General features: G+C 40.8%; 1 protein-coding gene across 10 annotated transcripts in view; it reads right to left on the reverse strand.

The window, feature by feature from the left end:
- MARCHF8 (membrane associated ring-CH-type finger 8) overlaps positions 1-18,076 on the reverse strand; it is a 100,619-nt gene that overhangs the window by 60,112 nt on the left and 22,431 nt on the right. For 3 of the 10 annotated variants that reach the window (XM_074874822.1, XM_074874821.1, XM_074874816.1), the window contains exon 2: positions 44-152. The exons of the other annotated variants lie outside the window; for them this stretch is intronic. The gene's annotated coding sequence lies outside the window, so the exon portion shown is untranslated. The remainder of the gene's footprint in view (positions 1-43; positions 153-18,076) is intronic. 10 annotated transcript variants of the gene reach the window in all.

An 18,076-nucleotide genomic window follows, 5' to 3' on the forward strand; every position in this document is an offset into this window, starting at 1 on the left:
CTAGGCTCAGTTAAGAATTTCACATAGCCCTTTGGATACTTACCCTTTTCCTCTTGGTACTTCAGGAGGTTAGGTCAAAGGTTATGAAGGTTGGTTTCTAAATTCAATAGGTGTATTACTACCATTATGAAGAAATATGCAAACACAGCAAGCTGGAAGAGAAATCTGGTTTAATTACATTCTGCACCAGCCTTACGTCAGTGGACTCTCAGCAGAACTGTGTCTGCACATGGCTCATGGGACTACTCCCATGATACCAGGTGTTATGAGTAAGTTTCTGGGAGAAGCAAACCAGAACACAAACAGATGAGCATGAGAGTAATTAAACACTTTTTATTATTTCAGACAGTTCTCTCCACTGGGTATTCAATTTAAAACATAACATGAGACAATTAAAACGTATCAATCTTCTAAAAAGGGTTCTTCATAGGGATTTAAATAAAAAAAATAATGTTTTCCTAACTTTTTAAAGAATAATGAACTCAGTTTCTGAATTCATCTGTTCGTTTAACGTAGCATACAAAGTTTGGGTTTCTTAAAACCTTAGCATCTGAAATGATGAGATTTGCACTAAAAATCTGACTGTCGATTTAAAAACACCCACTGTACACAAATCCCCCAACTTCTATGTATCACAGCTTGAGAAAAAAAACACATTGGAAACATGTATTTTGAAAGTCTAAAGTCACATGCCAAACAACTCCCAAGTGACCTGAGTTCATGGATTTTTTTTTTAAAGTGACGTGATGTTTGACTACTTCAGGTTAACATACTCTGGAGTCTTGCATCCCCAAAATAAAGCAGTTTGGTATTTTTTCCCCCTCAAATATTAAATAATTGATTAATCAAATATTGGAATTTAACTAATATGTTAATTCTTATGAGGCTAAAAAGTAAAGGTGTTCTGCTGAACAGCTTTGTATTTAATTTAAAATGAACAGCATTTTGTAGCATTCTCCTGCATGCCTGAACAATCATGTTGCCACTGTGAAAGGAAGAGATGCAGGAGAGGCCTTACCACAGCAAGAACCATACATAGCAAAATCATCTTTCATTCATGTGCACTTATTAGGTGAAACTTGAAATAATGTGTGCGATGTCAGCTCACAGACACATCACTTCATTACACACTTATGCTAGGGGCCAAGCTGAATCATTTTGTTAAGTATTTAGCTACTGGCTGGCCAGTTAATTTTACAGTCAAATTTTGAACAGTCTATTTAGTTTCTCCCATTTTTAAATAACTGCAACCTCCTGGGGAAATTCTCTAGTAGACCATCTGCTCGTTTCCTATAAATCCTCCTTTCAGACCTTACGCAAATTTCCGAGCTGCCAATCAGGACTTCTTTGATGTCTCAGTGAAAAAAACCCCAACTATTCTGAACTGAAACCTGCAGTACAAAAAGATTAATTATCCCCTGATCAGTAAAATAATGAAAGCAAAGCGAGTCATTCCTCTGTAGTGCATCTCAAGCAGCAGATACACCCTCAGTGGGATGAGCACTTATGATCCTCCCTGGCCACAGGTTAGGAAAGGATGGTCACTATCCAGGGACAACCTATCTCTAAATTTTTAGCTTGTCATATTCTCTCCAATGTTTCTGCGTGCCCAAGCACTTTGTTTGTGACTATCTCAGTTGGTACTGCCTGGGAACAGCTGATGGCACTTCCCAGGTCTAACCCCAAAGGAAGGTGGAGGGAAGGAAGAACCAATTTGGCTGGCAAAAGCGTAATGGGGGAAAGATGGAATAAGGAGATGTTAAATACCAAGCAGTGTTTTCTGTCTGTGAATTCGCATAATCATGCTTGTGCAAGTGCTGCACTGGTGCTCTTTGGCTTGTGAAATGCTGCAGGCTGCACAGACCCAATGTTACACCAGACTTTTTCCAAACAAACAAGGCTGGAGGGAGTTGCAGCAATCAGGCACACACTGAAGAAACTAACAGACTGATCCAGCAGATGTTTCTCCTAGCTAATGCAAATTCACAGTAGAAAAAAAAAGTGAGGATTTTGTATCTATTTTTAAGGAAATTAGCACCAGTATTCAAACCCTGTACCAAGTGTTAACAAATACTACATGACATCCTAAGTTTCCATGGAATAGGCAGAAAGACAGCAGTACCTGCAGGTAGGAGCTGACTTTTGGCTGCTGCCTGTGCATAATTCAAATGCTTGTCACTGCAACAGTAAATTGACAATGCTGCAAAGCAATATAATGGTGCTTACCTGAGTACTGTGGGTGTCACTAATGCACCTACAAAACAGTAGTGGGGTATAACAATATGGCCTGAAGAATTTTTTCAAAAAGCATTAAAAGGTAGATTGCAGACACGCCTCCCAAATCCACAAAAAGCACTTCAGACTAGAGAAAACTGGGTGATTGAACATGAAATGAAAAGGCTAAGCAACTAAGGGGCATATTGAGCTTCCTAAATGGTTTTATTTCCCCTCACATCTACAGTTTTGGTTGGTTGTTCTGCTTTTTGGCCTCAGAAAATATAGCCGAGTTCAGAATAGTGGATTGCACACAAGTTCTCCCCAACAAAGCTGCACATGCAGGAACTTGTTAAGACACTTTCACAAACATTTGAGAAATCTAAGAAAAAAACGTAAAAACCAGAACTTTGTTACAAAGAGGAACTGTAAGAGCTTCCTCAGATGTTCCTCAAAAAAAACCAGATTCAAAACTCACAACAGCTAAAACCCACCTAAATATTGCACAAGAGGAATTCACCAGAAAGGATGCAACAGACATGGGAGTCAGGGCTCTGCATTAAACACCCCCAAAAATTCTGGTTATAAACCAGAATCTCAGAATTTACAGTTATTTCTGTTTTAATGACTGAACAGAAAAACAGCAGGGCCATAAAAATGGGTTGATCTCATCTGCCTTTCTTCACTCTGTAACCCACCGAGACTTGTGAGTGCCTCAGATAGGTTTACTACAAGTAGCCAGACAGAAGTCGATCTTAAAGAAGGACTTCAGCAATTTACTTCTTGTGTTCCAGTTGGTTACCCCCACATCATCTGTGGGGACAGATGTCATGGGGGCATCAGTGCCTGCTGTTGAATTGCTGGTAGTGGACGTGTGAGCAGAAAGACGGTGGACATTTTCTGGAAGAGGATAAATCGTGAGAGTGCATTTCAGAGGGGACCAGAAGAAAGATACCTGGGTTTTGCTGGATGAGGTACTGGGGAATGACACTTTTAAAGCAGTTCCTTTGAATGAGTAGCTGTAGTACCAGAGCTGGGGAGAGGTCAAAGAGAAGTCTTCAAGGAACTGCAAGGCTCTCGTAACGATTAGCTAGCTGCTTTACAGGTGGGCTTGTGTCGCAAAGGTCAGACTGAAACCAACAAAGTTGCTAAAACATTTAGACCCAGATATTAGAGCTCCTGAAAGCAAGTATTTGGATCTGGAGGTGATGTCTAGCATATTCAATACATATTCCTGATCTCTACTAAGAACAGCAGGATGATTCCTGGCAGTTTGGAAGCCGAGCAGTGGGGCTGGCCAGAGGCTAAAACTGGGAATGCTTTCAGGACACAAGCAGCGGCCACCAGTCCTACTCAGTGTGAGACTGAGTAGACTGGGGGGAGTTCACAATGCTCATAAACCCAGAAGCAACATTTATAGATGGTAAGGGGGAAAAAACCAGAACAAAACAGTGTGGCAAGGATACGATACAACAGAAACCAAAGCTCTGAGGGGCACAACACAGCCCAGCCATGCAGGTTGACGGTCTTTCTCCCTAGCTGCATTCTTGGGAAAGGCTCAGTTTCCCATGGAAACTGCAAGCTCCTATACTTCAGTCAGTTCATTCTAGTAACCATTAGAAAGAATCTTTCAAAATGGCATTATTTATTCAGGCTCCAAAACACACAGAACAAACGGTGTAGAAGGCGGCCCCAATACCTGGGCATACCCACTCCCAAAATTCTCCCCGCTAACTCTTGCAGAAGAAACATCCCTCACACCAACTGAGCTCAGGATGCAACTGCAAGAAAGCGCTCTCACTGCAGACATGCTCGTCCCATCTGTTGATTTTGTTGTTTGGTGGTTTTTTTTTTTTGCCAGCTTATTGTCTCCTATTAACATTTCCCTAGCAGTCTGTTTTAGCTCACTAAAACTCCAACCTTTACTATGTCTGATATGGTAGAGTGTTCCCTTTTACTTCTTTTCCCAAATGTTTCCATCTAAAAATGGAACAAATGATACTGATAGAAAACATGTTAAATGGTGAAGACCTGACTCCTGACAGATCTGAAGCTAGTCTTGTCAACAGAGAATCAAATGAAGATGTTCCTGCTGGTTCCACAAGATCGTTGGTTACGACAGGCATTAGTCAGTGTTTTCAATAACCATCTGGAAATGAATTTTTAAAAGAACCATAGGAAAGTTGCTGTCAGTTACATTCACAGGTCACACAAAGCTTAGCAGGGTGGTAAAATGATGAGGCTTACAGCCACCTCACAGACACTTAGCATCTGAAATTCATTTGGGAGAAAGAAAACTACTCAAACTGCATTTTATTTTCACCATATCAAAGTAATACAAGCTGTAACCGAAAGTTATACAGGCTTCAGCCTATAAAGCAGGAGTACAGTAAAGGATTTAGGAAGTTGCAGTGAAGTGATGACTGGAGATGAGAACCTGAATGGGGCTTGAGGACAGGATCAATGGCATTCATCCCTGCATTATAGCAAGTAGAAATCAGTTTTCCCCCTGAAGTTCAGCACTGCCAAGGTAGGTGAAGGAGAACTGAGGGAGGACAACTGGAACACCACCAAAACCCTAAAAGCAAGAGTAGCACAGCTTGCCTTTTAAATTAAGACACTTGAACCTTCAGTGTCCCAGTCCTTCCTTTCAAATAGAAGGAGAAGGGGCTGAAAAGGATCTTTTTCCATTCTTCACTCCCCTCATTTTCAAGGCTGCAGGAAACACCCTACTGGGAGAGACTCAACAACTTTATCTGTAAGTTTATCTAAAAAGTGGATGACCTAACTTGTTTGTAACACACCAATAGGTCTAAAAGCACAATTTAAGAGCCTGTTTCAATGAATGGAGAAAGAGTCACCAACAACCAGTAGCTGGGACCTGAAGCCAGAAAAATTCAGAATTAAAAAATAAAAAAAGTTGAATGTGGTTTCTGTAAAATGTGATGGTGGTTGGCATGGAAACAAAGAACCGAGGAAGACAGAAGATTTACCCTTCAAGTCAAGGCTGGAGGCTAAAGTGCCTCTTCCAAATACCATGAGTTTGGGTTCAATGTATGTTGCATCTAGTTACGCCTGTAATACAGGTCATTACAAGTCAGATGTGGCCATCCCTGCTGGCCTTCAGCATCACAAACTTCAAAGGAGTCATCAAAATAAAACAAGCTGTTCTCAACCAGACTGATGGGAAAGGGTTTGAAGATGGGAGGTGCTACTTTTATGCTGCTGACTTCAGTTATGAACCGGGACAATCAGCCCTTTATTACCAGTGCCTAGAAATACATGAATATAACTTTATTTTAGATAGCTATGTTCTGCTTTGCATATTAAAACATTACATACAAAATAGCTGCTTTTAAAAAATTTAATCTGTGCTCCAACATGCCTTTCCCTCTTCCACATGAAATTCATCATTGCATGATGATACAGATTTTTCACTTGCCTATTTGAAGCAATATAAGCCCAATAGTCAAGGTTTTTGTATTAATCGCAGAATAGAACCAGTTCAGTTTTATTGCCAGCTGTAAGGGGAGAGGGTATCTTATACTAGTTTAAGCACAAATTAACACTGGCAGTACCCAGTGGCCCTAATTTGCAAATGTCTCCATTAAGTACCCTAGTGCTTCCCTTTTAAGTGCTTAACTTAAAATAGCTATGGTTTAAAGTTTACAGGTATGCAGTAGCTGTGCTTCCCTTTTCCCAAATGTTCCAACCTTGGTGTCTGAAAACAGAAATATCCTATTTAGGGGTCACTTCCACATTTCTGCCTGTGGATGTTTCAGTAACTCCAGTGTTTCTGGAGTACCTGATGCTTGTTGGCAGCTAAAGGGGAAGTCACACTGCTGCATTTCATGTGGAATGAAGTGGTTTAACTACTGTTACATTAACCAGCTCAGAGATACTAGGATGCAAAAATTAGTGAATGTTTTTCACTTTGTTGCATACAAGCCTGCCTTGCAATCTTTACCTAAATAATATGCTTTCAGATAATCTGCATTACAGTAAGCATAACTAAAGAGGACTGAAGGGGAAAAAAAAACCTAACAAACAACTCTTTCTTATTCTCTGGGATGAAATATCATGTAAGCTGCTTGCTGAGGGAAAGGTACAGTGATGTTTCAAACTGGACAACCCAGAAACCACCTCCTCTGGCATCTACTGCTTGGGAATAGTTACTAGAAATAGGCAGGCATATGATCGCCAGAAAAAACTTTACAACTAACGTGGGGTTTGTGCATCCAGTCAGAGCTGACAAAAACATTTCCTGCTCTGAAACTTTCCATTCAGGAAAAGCTACCCATGTGTTACAAGGCTGTTCCTTGACCACTTTAAAGGAAAAATAAAAATCAACTGATTAGTTGGTATTCAGAAAAGCCAGAAGCAGCCCCTACAACTTTTAAACTGTATTTTTTAGGCTCCTCTCTCTAAATCCTAAGGAAAGTATAATCTCATACTTCTTTTAAGAATTTGATGCCAATCTATAATTCTGATCAACATGTGGTTGTGGGATTTAAAATACAGCATAGAAAGAGAATAGAAAAGCTACAGAAGAAAAAAATAAAAGTATTGTACACTAGTCACTTCCATGGGCTGTATGGTAAAGTTTGTCATCAACGTACACTGCAGCAGTGACAGGACAACTTCTCTTGTATGAATCCCTGTAAGGCCTCAGGACTTACAGACATGCCTGCTTGTATCTGCCCTGAAAAGATAGTACTGAACTATGGAACTACAACTTTCCGTTGTATACAACCACTTCCCAAACACTACGAGATATGCAGAGATTTGTCTCTTGTTTCTAGCAAGCATTGTTTTCTCTATTTAAGAGAGGTTAACATCCCCCACAGGGAAGCACAAATCTAGCATGGGAGATGCTTCACAATAGGTCAAACTCGATAGCCACCTCTGAAATGAGTCCTGGTACTGTCTGAAACGCTGTCCTGAAATAGCATGAAAATAAGAAGGGACAGCATAGGGTGCCATTCTTCTAAATCATTTATTGTTTTCCTAGTGACAAAGTACTGAAGAAAGGATAGTATATTGGCTCAGAAAATCATTTAAGAATAACCTGCCTCCACACAGGTTTGCAGTATAACATGGGCAAGCTTTTAATGTCCATTTTTAACAGCTCTATAGAAACTAATCTATTAATTAAACAGTAATACAAAGCTCCACTAGCAGAAGAAAGATCAACTACTTTGTTGCAAAAGATTTCCATGACTAATGTAAATTCAAGGAAGAAAGTCCACACCTGATTACTGGTGTACATGTTTCTATCCCTCCTTTCTGTACTCATTTCTTCCACCAGCATCATGAATCAAGTCCTCTTTAATCATACTTCTAGAAATTAGAGCTAACTAATCAGCATCCTCAGGAGCCACAATCTCAGGTGTGCTGGGGTGTTTCTAATATTTATTCTGGGTTCTCACTTCCCAGTGCACTCAAGCCTACTACATCTGTTGCTGAAATGGCTCCTAGCCTGGCCTTGCTGGTTGAGGTCACCTCTCTTTTGATCTACCACCATGGCTGTGCAGCATTCACAACTCAGCCCTCAACATCTACTAATTCACTGCTGTAACTGTGAGACTGTACATTTAAAAGTGCACCTGAACTAAGATCAGCATCTCAAGGATTTCTTCCACCTCCTCTGTTCTGCAAGTTTCCTACCTACTAATGTCACCCACTGCTCTTTGTATCTTTGTCTGTGAATCTCAAGCCCATTACACATATTAGCATTGTGCAGACAAAAGAACTGAAGGTGAGTTAAAGTGGTGACTGCCAGCATGTGAGCTGGAGAGGCAGAGTTGGAAGGTGTTGAGTGGCCTACACACAGCTGGATGCTGGTGTCAGAGGAAGGCAGGGACTCCCAGGAGGGGCTCCCACTCAGTGTCAACATAGAGGGTGCTGGAAAGTACTGCGTTATGAAGTAATGGGATAATCCTGGCTTGCAGGGAAGCATCACGTGCCTCTTCGCTCCAAATTTATACTGGCAGTCTTAACCTCTAGGTTGGGAAACAATTTGGTACATCCTGGAGCAGCAGACAATCTCTTGGATAAATTGCATATGTGTGGGTGATGGTATTTAATTATGTGATTATATACTGTTGCCTCACTTCCTGGACATACCAAAGCTTGTCCAAGAAGGTTGGGACAAAGGGTAAACACAGTACTGTTACAAACAACCCTACATACATATAGTAACCATGTGTGAAATTAGTTGACGTGCCACATAAACCTGTCTCCTTTGTGGAAGGATCAAAATGTCTATCAAAGTTGTGGGTACCTTGCACAGACAATCCTACATGAAGACAGTTGCTAGTAATGTACAAACCTAGAATATAACCTCTGCAATAAAAGTTAAACCTGCAATCAGAAGAATGAATGAATTGAAAGACTAGTAAGATACTTCCCTCCCCATTGACAAGATCCCTGGCGTTTGTTTGCAATAGGAACGTGATAGGGGTTACAAAACCACAACAGAATCACAACCAAAAGACAACTCTCAGTCCTATGCTCTGTAGACTGGATGATATACTCTCCAATGTTACAGCATATCATTTAAAGGAAAAACATTTGGCACAAACAATGTGCTAAAAAGCCATTAAATAAGGAACAGAACATAGACACTTTTTTTTCTTCATTCCTTGAAGAATGGTCTTGAAGGTGAAAGCAAAGGCAAAAGAAGTCTTTTGACTTTTATATGAAGACATTGTAGATCTCTAAGGTTTCATCTCATGTCGGAAGTGCATGAGTAAAGAACAGGTAACAACTACAAGTGTCTGCTTATAAGCTGATTCAAGAACATCAAGCAGCAAGTAATTTTTCTCACCTGAAGCAATTTAGAATGTACTTTAAAAATAAAAATGGAGCTAAAAATTCCTCCAAAAATATCTCAATTAACCTGTGGAGTCAAGTACAATACACTTAACTAAATGAACACGACCACACACTAGTTCCAGTTAACACAGAAAGTGAATTTGACTTCAAAGTTAGAAAAAAATCTGATTGAATTTTTAGAGATAAATAGTCATAAATACTTCAATGTCTGTGAGATCTAGAGTAGTGATTTTTCCAAGGTATATGTGCTTAAGAGCAGGAATTGCAATTATTCTTCAAGGCAGTGAGGCACACTAGAAATCTGCATCTCCAAATCCAGTTCTGATAGACTGAAGTAGGTTCACAAAAAATTTAGATGTACATCCCATTTCTTTACTATAAGGTCCCTGAAAAACCTAAGCATAAGATACAAACTTATTACTGAAAATGTTCTAATGTTAAAACTATACCACAAACTGTTTCCACACTCATAGAATCTGATCTTATGAATATCTATGCTAGACATGCACACTTGCAGTTACACTGACAGATGCATAATATGAATACAAAGCATTTACTGACATGGTCCAGACTCTTGCCTCAAGGAACACCATAGATGCTGCACCCTTAAAGAACATGGTGGAAACACACAGCACTCACTTAGCACAGGGGTGAAGCCAAGTGATGAGATGTGAGGACAATCCTCTCCCTGACCCACACAGCCATCTGTTGCTAGGTCCACAAGGAATCAGATGCAGTCTACATTTAAACGTATGAAAAAATTATAAACGGATCACTTTTACTCATTTGCATTAATGTCAAAAGTAGTGGTTATTTACAGGAAGAGAGAATTGGGTTGTAAATAAACCTCCACAAATACGTGATCCCTTTCTTCCCTTTGTCTTTGAAGATATCAAAACTCGGTTCTTGACTCCTAGAAAATGAAATTCTTAATTTCAGCCATTGACCTCACAGAACACACATTTGGGCTTGCTCAGTAATAAAAGCGTGCTTTGACTTGTGGCTGTCATCAAAAATCTCCAGAAGCAACTTCCTAAAGCAGGAGCAATGTCTGCTACCAAAGAGAAACATGTTTAGTAGCAGATGAGAGACCATCACTTCTGGGACCAAGAGAAGCTGAATGGATCCCAAAGGTGGATTTTGTTTCTAGGTGTGAGGACTATTGACTCAGAAAGCTGTATTCCTAAAAGGTTAGATTTCAGCAAAGCATAGAGGAGCAATTTGTAAACAATAAATTCCCCCTGCCCCAGTGAAGAATTCTTTCTAAATGGCATAAAGACCAAGCAGAATTACTTAAGTTCAGGGGTGCAAATCTAAGCCTACATACAACTTCTCAGAACCGCTGGGATGTAGGGTTTAAAGGGAAATCAGCAACCTGAAAGCTAGACAGTTTTAAAAACTCTGAAGCTCAAGTACTTTAAGGGTACCACACCACAGCATGTCTCTATGGCAGAATTGTTAGTCTGTTCTTCTCTCAAAAAAAAATATCTAAGCAAAACCAAAAAAGCCCGGAACAACCCAAACCCCAATGTACTTTAAGTATTTCACCAGGTAAAGAAACACACCTGTCAAAGAGCCAACCAACAAAGTCACTCACTATGCATCAATGCACGAGGCAAAACATCCTACAGGAGGAAAAACCCCTGTATCTCTCATGTCTCTCATTTACAGAAATTACCTTTAATAAACCAAGAACTTTAAAAGCAGGAACATGACAGCATCACTTTAAAGAAACCGTATAGCCACTGGATGATAAAAATCACTGCGAAGTACGATCAGAGTCTTGACTCATGTCTTTGTGGAGCTGCGATGATTTCAGTGGCACTCTGCACCGACATAGATATTTATACGCACATACAGATCATGGTGGGATCATGGCTCACACATACTTCTTGTCAGAAAGCAAACAAGCAAGTACACTTTTGCCAGGGAAGAGAAAATATAAACTCTAAAATCACAAGCTCAGATCCAGGGGGCTCCCTTTATGGAAAGCTGTTGCACATTAACACACACCAGAAACATCAACAGACCTGCAAAACACCACCACCAAAACATACTTGGCTATCACATAATTAAACAGCACCAGCATTTCTTTTAGAAAAATCATATTTTTCAAATAGCGACTCTCTGCTTGTTTGAGCAAACTGCTTGTGAAAGCTAGACAGAGATTGTGTTAATATCAGAGAGGTGGTTTAAAAATTCAGGTTAATGCAACAGCTACAGATCATAATAATTAACTCTAAGTTGCTGGTCTTGAGACACCAAAGCAAGAAGATCACACACAATAAGCAGACAAAACCAAAACGAAGATTGTATATAAACGAGTCTGATTACAAGTAAACAGCAAAACCTGAAACTTCCAAAGTTTCTTCTCTGAAGCATCACTACATAAAACTGCGCTGCTGTATCAACTGCTGTTAGTTTTTATGTGTGCTGAATTTTTAAAAGAAAGGGTTTTCTCCTCTTCTCCTTCAAATCCCTTTCAGAAACCACTTCCCACAGTTTGCCTTTCGTAATTTATCTCCACTTAGAAGCCATCTGCTCCTTTCCTCACACACACATGCTGTACACACTCCAAGACAAACACAATGCAGAATCAAGCGGCATGATTCGACTTTTTTTTGTTAGGACTGCTCGAGCGGGAGCAGCTCCCTCCCATCTCATTCCCTCCCACCTACTTCCTGCCTCCTCTCTTTCCCCTTCACCGGGGTTTGCTGGGAAGCAGCATGCTCTAACTTCCAAGAGCAGGGCTCAAGAGGACCAGTTTATGCACGAAGAGCTGATCAGATTTGGGAAGGTCACATCATTTTGCACATTCACCACGACCGCGATCAAGCAATGCCTACCTGCAGGAGGAAGACCCCTCTGCTCTCCACGCACCCTGTGCCCACCACGTTCTGCAGCAGAACTCTGGGACAGCTCAGCAGATCTGGCTGCAGAGTGGGACTCTGGCAAAGCAGTCATCTCAAAGGACCTAGTGACAAATGGTTCCGGCTGCTCAGCTTTTATCCATATGCCTGAAGCCCGTTACAAGGCTAGTCAGCAGTGCTAGCCCTCTTTCACAGATGGGAGGAAGGATAGTGCAGGCACCTGAGGGACTTGCCCAACACCATCTAGCAAGGCAGTAAGAGACAAAGAAATCCCAAATTCCAGACCACTGGTTTAATCCAGGCCTGGCTGCACTTTGTGTGCTTCTTGCCAGTTTTTCAGGTACCACACAGAAGGGTGGTCTTGGCAGGAACACGTGGGAGAGAAGATGAAAGTGCTGAAGGTAGCAAGGGGCAGGAATAGTGGTGACTGCATATGGGGAGAAGGAAGGCAGGCAAGGGCAGGAGCACCTCAGGCACCCACACCACTGTCAGTCACCAAGATGCTCATAGGAGTAAAGAAACAGGCAATGCCTCCTGAGAACACATTCACAGAGGCACTCGACAGCAACTGCAACACGCTGTGCCCAGGACGGGTTTGATGCAACTAACTGTTGTCTCGACAAGCACAAGAACAACTCTCCTAATAACCAAAAGGAGAGATCACAAGCAGGGTGGTGTTCAATGCACCTGTGGAGTAAAGAGAGGCATTTGGCGTTAAGCAGTTTCTCAAGCAATTTTCCTAACTACTCAGTGCTCCTCACTAGACTGTTTACCTGCTAAAGGTAATCGGAGTGGGAGTATGTTCAGGCACCTACTCCTACACAGACATGCACCAGAATGTCTGTTGTAGCACAGAAATCAGCCATGGAAATACCACGCTCTCAGCACGACAGCATTGCTGCAGGGATACAATTAGGAAGGACGTTACAATCGTCTCAGTCATCTGGCATATTCTCAAATGACGAGGTCTAGGAAATATTCCTACCTGCCTCAGACTGCAGAAACAAAAGCATTTTCACTGCAGCTCTTCAGGGGTGCTTCTGTCACAGGTTGTCTGCTCTGTCAAAAAATTGACTAATTGCTACTTTTTAAAAAGTGGGAAGTGTGACATCAACTGTTTCTGAAAAATGCTTTATGATACATTGAAAAACACACTAAGTAAAAGTCAAGGTTTGAATTGTCAGGAGAAGACTTTGCAATTCCCACTTTGAGGCTAAGCCTATAAGCAGTACAGCAGGAGACACACTCTGCTTCTCATGGAAGAGTTAAACAATACTCAGACAAAAAGTCTTCCATAGTTAACCAGTTTCTATACAAAGCAAATTTAATAAAGGAAAAATGTCAGGCCCAGTGTTAATACATGACATAGCTACACATAAATAAACAAATCTCAATATAAAAATAATAAGGGGTGAAATTCTCAAAGGATTTGCAGCTGGCTGCTTAATGAATGATTTGGTTCAATGGGCAAGCAAAACCAAACACACACACACAGCCTCACAAATGCCTGAGTGTTTGGATCAAGTTCAGCCAGTCAGAGCCCACATTCACAGCTCAAAGTCCAAAAAGTGAATAGAAAAGGTCACAGAGTGCTTCTGTACCTTAAAAACAATATAATAGCTCTCAAAGTGTCACACTGGATTCAACAATGTAAAGCATGCACCCTTATATTGCGCTACTGATCTATGACTGAAAATTCTTGCAAATGCATCTATTGCCTTTTTTTTTTCTTTTTCATGTTCTGCTTTTGCAGTAAGACGTGGCATATTTGAATCAATAGGCTACAGTGCCTTTCCTGTTACAGGATGCAAGAGACCATTAAGAAGGCAGAAGAAATTTAGCAAGGCGCAGCACAACGTACTTCTCTCACCATAATTTCATCCAGACAAATTAGGTAGTCAGTGTCTCCAAGATGACAGCTTTGAGATGCACCTGGAAATGTTTGAGATGATCATAGCATCTCTGCTGAGCACATAGCAGTCAGTAATACTACACAGCACTTGGAAGACAAGAAGGTAGTTCCTCCAGAGCAGAGGACTGAAGGGAGTTTCAGTTGATCAAGTGGAATTAGCAAGTTTAAATTCGACTAGAATGTTCACCTGCTTCTGTGATAAATGCTACATGATCTCTGATGACAATTCAGTATTGCTTCCCAGGTCCAGACTGTTGAGAAGAAAGAATACTGTGCACCCAAAATGACATGCACCAACATCTCATGATCTCTCATTCAAACACACTGATCCCATCTATCCCTGATCAGCTTATGAGATGTGCGGAGATCATAGCACAGGAGGCCACAGTTGGGAAGTTACTCACACATTTTTAGAAGAGCAGGGTAAAAGCTATTACTTGGGGAGCTTCACTCACTACAGTAACATTTACTAAGAAGTTGTGGTACACATCAGTCCACTTCAGCAAGCCAGGCACAAAGCCCTTAAAATAGACAATGCTGTACTGTAACAAAACAAAACCAGAGCAACACCTGAACCACATGCCAGTGTCGGTTCCTCATTTCCAGTCCAAATCCTGAGAGCTGTTAGCTTTTAGATACGTTAGAAAACATCACTGTCAGTGTGTTACCCATGAAACAGGAATGGGAGGGTTGTAGCATCTCACAAAGAATAGAGTGACTCTCCCTTTAAATCAGGTAAGTATGAAGCTATTCCTAGAGAAGGATAAGTAAGAAGCTAATGATGGTTATTAATAGCCCTTAAAGCTAACAGTTCATCTGAGTTAAATGCAAGAGTAATAATCCCTTTATGACCTTCCCCATTTTTACTGGGGAAATAGACAAAATTTCATGAAAGACTGCTGTTAACCAGTTTTCAACTATTTTAAATCTTGAAAATTACACTAACCTGAATGAGAATCTACCAGACTCTGCTATTTATATATATCACTGAGGACTTAAACCAGAAATGGTAGGTAGGAGCTTTGCCTTTTACCACCTCTTCAAATTCAGTAGGACTTTTGCCCCAGACTTCTATAGGTATTGAATCTGCAAGTTAATCTGCCATGAGGCATGTCTAGGGACTACAGATCACCCAATTTGAGAAACTGGATTGCAATGATAAAGGTGGTAAGGATTTCTTGTTGGTTTTCACTGTTAATCACAAATCACTAGCCCAGAAAACTTGCTCTTGTAGCAAGGAGAACTATTACTGAAACCAGTCAAGCCTTAACCTGAAATACAAGAGCTACATCTTGACCAGTAGCATGAAAGAGAAAAAATAGTAAGAGATCTGAACTGTTCAGTTTGACAATTCTTCCTCTGCACCTCTACTACAAATCTGGACAGTTACACACATCCATAAACACAAAAGATAACATAGCAATATATAAAGCATATTCCTTCTGGGAAATAGGACAAACACTGATATTTCACAGACTGGCAAAGTTCTCTCTCTAGGCACTTTGGTACTTCATCTGCTGCTGTGCTTCTTGAGCCTTTTTTCTGAAGGACTTCTTATGATGCAGGTACAAACAAGCCAAAGGTCTAGTTTGAAATAGCAAGAACAAAAGCAAGACAAAATTTCATCTGCTAGTTGACACTCTACCTTTATTCACCTTGGCTTTAGCTAGAGCTTGGTAATAAACAGGGGAGATATGTACATGAGTCTGCTCAGTCTACAAAGCACACACCTGGCAATGCACTTGGTCTAAGAACATAGCCTAGTATTACAAAGCAAACCTACATATTTATCTCTGTGGTAGTAATATTGATTTTGATTGTGGTTTGGGGTTTGTCTGATTTTGTTCAGATTGGCAAGTGGCTCTGTACAACTCAAAACATGTTAAGGCCACAGTGTATGTATTTGAGGTGCTTACTGTTGTTCCTACACAGAAAAGGTAAGGAGTGTTTCTAATACGTAGTAAAGATAAGGTAAGAAAATCATGGAACTTGAATCAAATCATTAAACGTTGCACTTGCTCCTGAGAAACTATTACATGTTTTTGCAGAAATCCACGAGAACTGTGTCTAGGCCATCCACAACATGAAGAAATAACTGCAAGCTGTCTTGGATAGTGGAAAGTCACACAACTGAAATATGAAAGTACTGAAGTTACACTGACTCTGTAATGAAGTAAAAAATTGAAGTGCAAATGCCTTCTTTCTCAGTTTTACCTAGTGTCCTTCTCTTGTACAACAGATGTTACCTAGGGCACAAAAGTCATCTACAACTGCTCAGCAGATTTGCTCAACACAGGATCATGCTCGCTCTGCATGCTGCTCTTTATCTTGCAGTGGTTTCTATCTCAAACAGAAAACAGGCATTTTGAAGTGATTAAAACTATGGCAGTAATAATCAACAATTTCTTTCTATTGCACCCTATCTCCCCTTTACTATATACTTTAAATATAAGCAAAACTCACAGTCATGGCCAGCAGGTCCTGATTGCATCCAAGAGTTAACAGGGACTCTGACTAGCAAGTAGCCTTGAATGTCCTAACTGATGCAATACGAAAATTTGACTGGATTGGTCAAAGTCAGCACATTAACAACCTGACTGCCCTCCAGCTCATTTGTTCTATCCAGCACTAAAGGTTAACACCAGAAGTAATGCAGTTTGCAGGAGCAGGGAAGAGCGTACGAGGGCCAGGCTGTGGCTTGAGTGCACAGGAGCAGATGCAGTGTCAGTACAGCTGGGCATCAAGGACAGCAGGCAGATCACCTGGCACTCCAGCTGTTCCAGTTGTGAATTTGACAGAATACAGGACACGTGGGGGATGAATGAATATGCTGATGGAGACAGGAAGGACAAGACTTGGGAAATGTGAAGTGTTTCCAGGTTAGCCTAATCTATTGCTTGCATAGTCTCTGTCCCCATTATTTCTTCTGCAATACTGCATGTATTTAAATAAATATTCTGTTCTGTTTCAAATGTCCCAAGGCATGAAAGCACAACAGTAGCCTGGCAAGGGAAACAATAATCAACATTTCAAGTAGTTATCATGAAGAAAACACAGGGGAGATTTGTTAACACTGAAGTCACTGTGTCAGAAATGAAGAACAGGTTTAGAAGGAGACTTGGGACTCCCACTTCTGGGCTCACTGCATGGTCAGTTACCACAAGTTGTTCTGATCTGATGACTCCTAATCCCCATTGCCCCAGGGGTGGGTAGCTAATTCACAGCACTGCCCTGCATTTGGTAGAGGGGCTGTTTCACTCTCTCTCAGTACATACGGTTTCCATGTGGGAAGGGACTGAAGGGAAGAAACAGCAGAGTCCTCTTACCTAGAGAGCTGCCCAGACAGTGACCACATGCAATAGGTGGGAAGTAAGAGATTCCAGCAGACTCCTGAGACGGTTGCTTTAGGGATTTAGAGCACCTTATCTGTGAAGATAACTTCTTGCCTAGTCCTGGCAACCAAAAGCATCAGAGTGCCAGCCTAATTAATTACTAGTTTAAGAATCTGAAGGGCTAGAATCCAGTTTAAGATGTTACTAAGGAGAAGACTCCAAAAACCAACAATGGGACAATTTATTTTTACTGACTCACTGGTGACTTTGGTAGGTACAATTTGGACAGCTGACAGGTGAGAAAGGTGGCCAGGGCAGATGATCCTAACACATCAGAAGCAACGTCTTTTTATCCTACCCAAAGTTACTTAGTGAATCCTCTTCTGTAAAACGACAGTGCCTTTCTAGTCCTTTATACTTAAGCCACACTCTATCTGTATTCAGTATCACCCTCCATCTCCTCAGAAGTAACCACTGCTGAGCAGTCCACAAAACAAGCCCAGCAGTTGTAGCATAATGTGAATGTTCTCTTGACCTGATTTTATGTTAGAGTAAAGCTAAAAAAACACAAAGAGGTTTCTGTGGAACTGACAGATAATGTAAAATTCAATGCAGTACAGTGTACACTAAAGCATGATGCACACTACGGTCTTTGGGCTGGATCAGAGACATAGTCCAGGGGTAAATAAGGTTGACATGTGAAGACTAGACACAGTATGCTATTAAAAATTGTTAAGTAGCCTATTAATTAGGTTCTATTAGACTTAAAAGCATTAGATACTTGGGATAATTTTGCATTCCTGTTCTCCACAACAAGACCTCAAAATGATTGCATTCACACATATGCTCCCAAGTTAAGAATACAAATCATATCTCCAGAAAACAGCACAGTAAGTATACATATAGGTGTC

This window comes from Strix uralensis, chromosome 7 (genome assembly GCF_047716275.1).
Source record: "Strix uralensis isolate ZFMK-TIS-50842 chromosome 7, bStrUra1, whole genome shotgun sequence".
Classification (NCBI taxonomy): Eukaryota; Metazoa; Chordata; class Aves; order Strigiformes; family Strigidae; genus Strix; species Strix uralensis.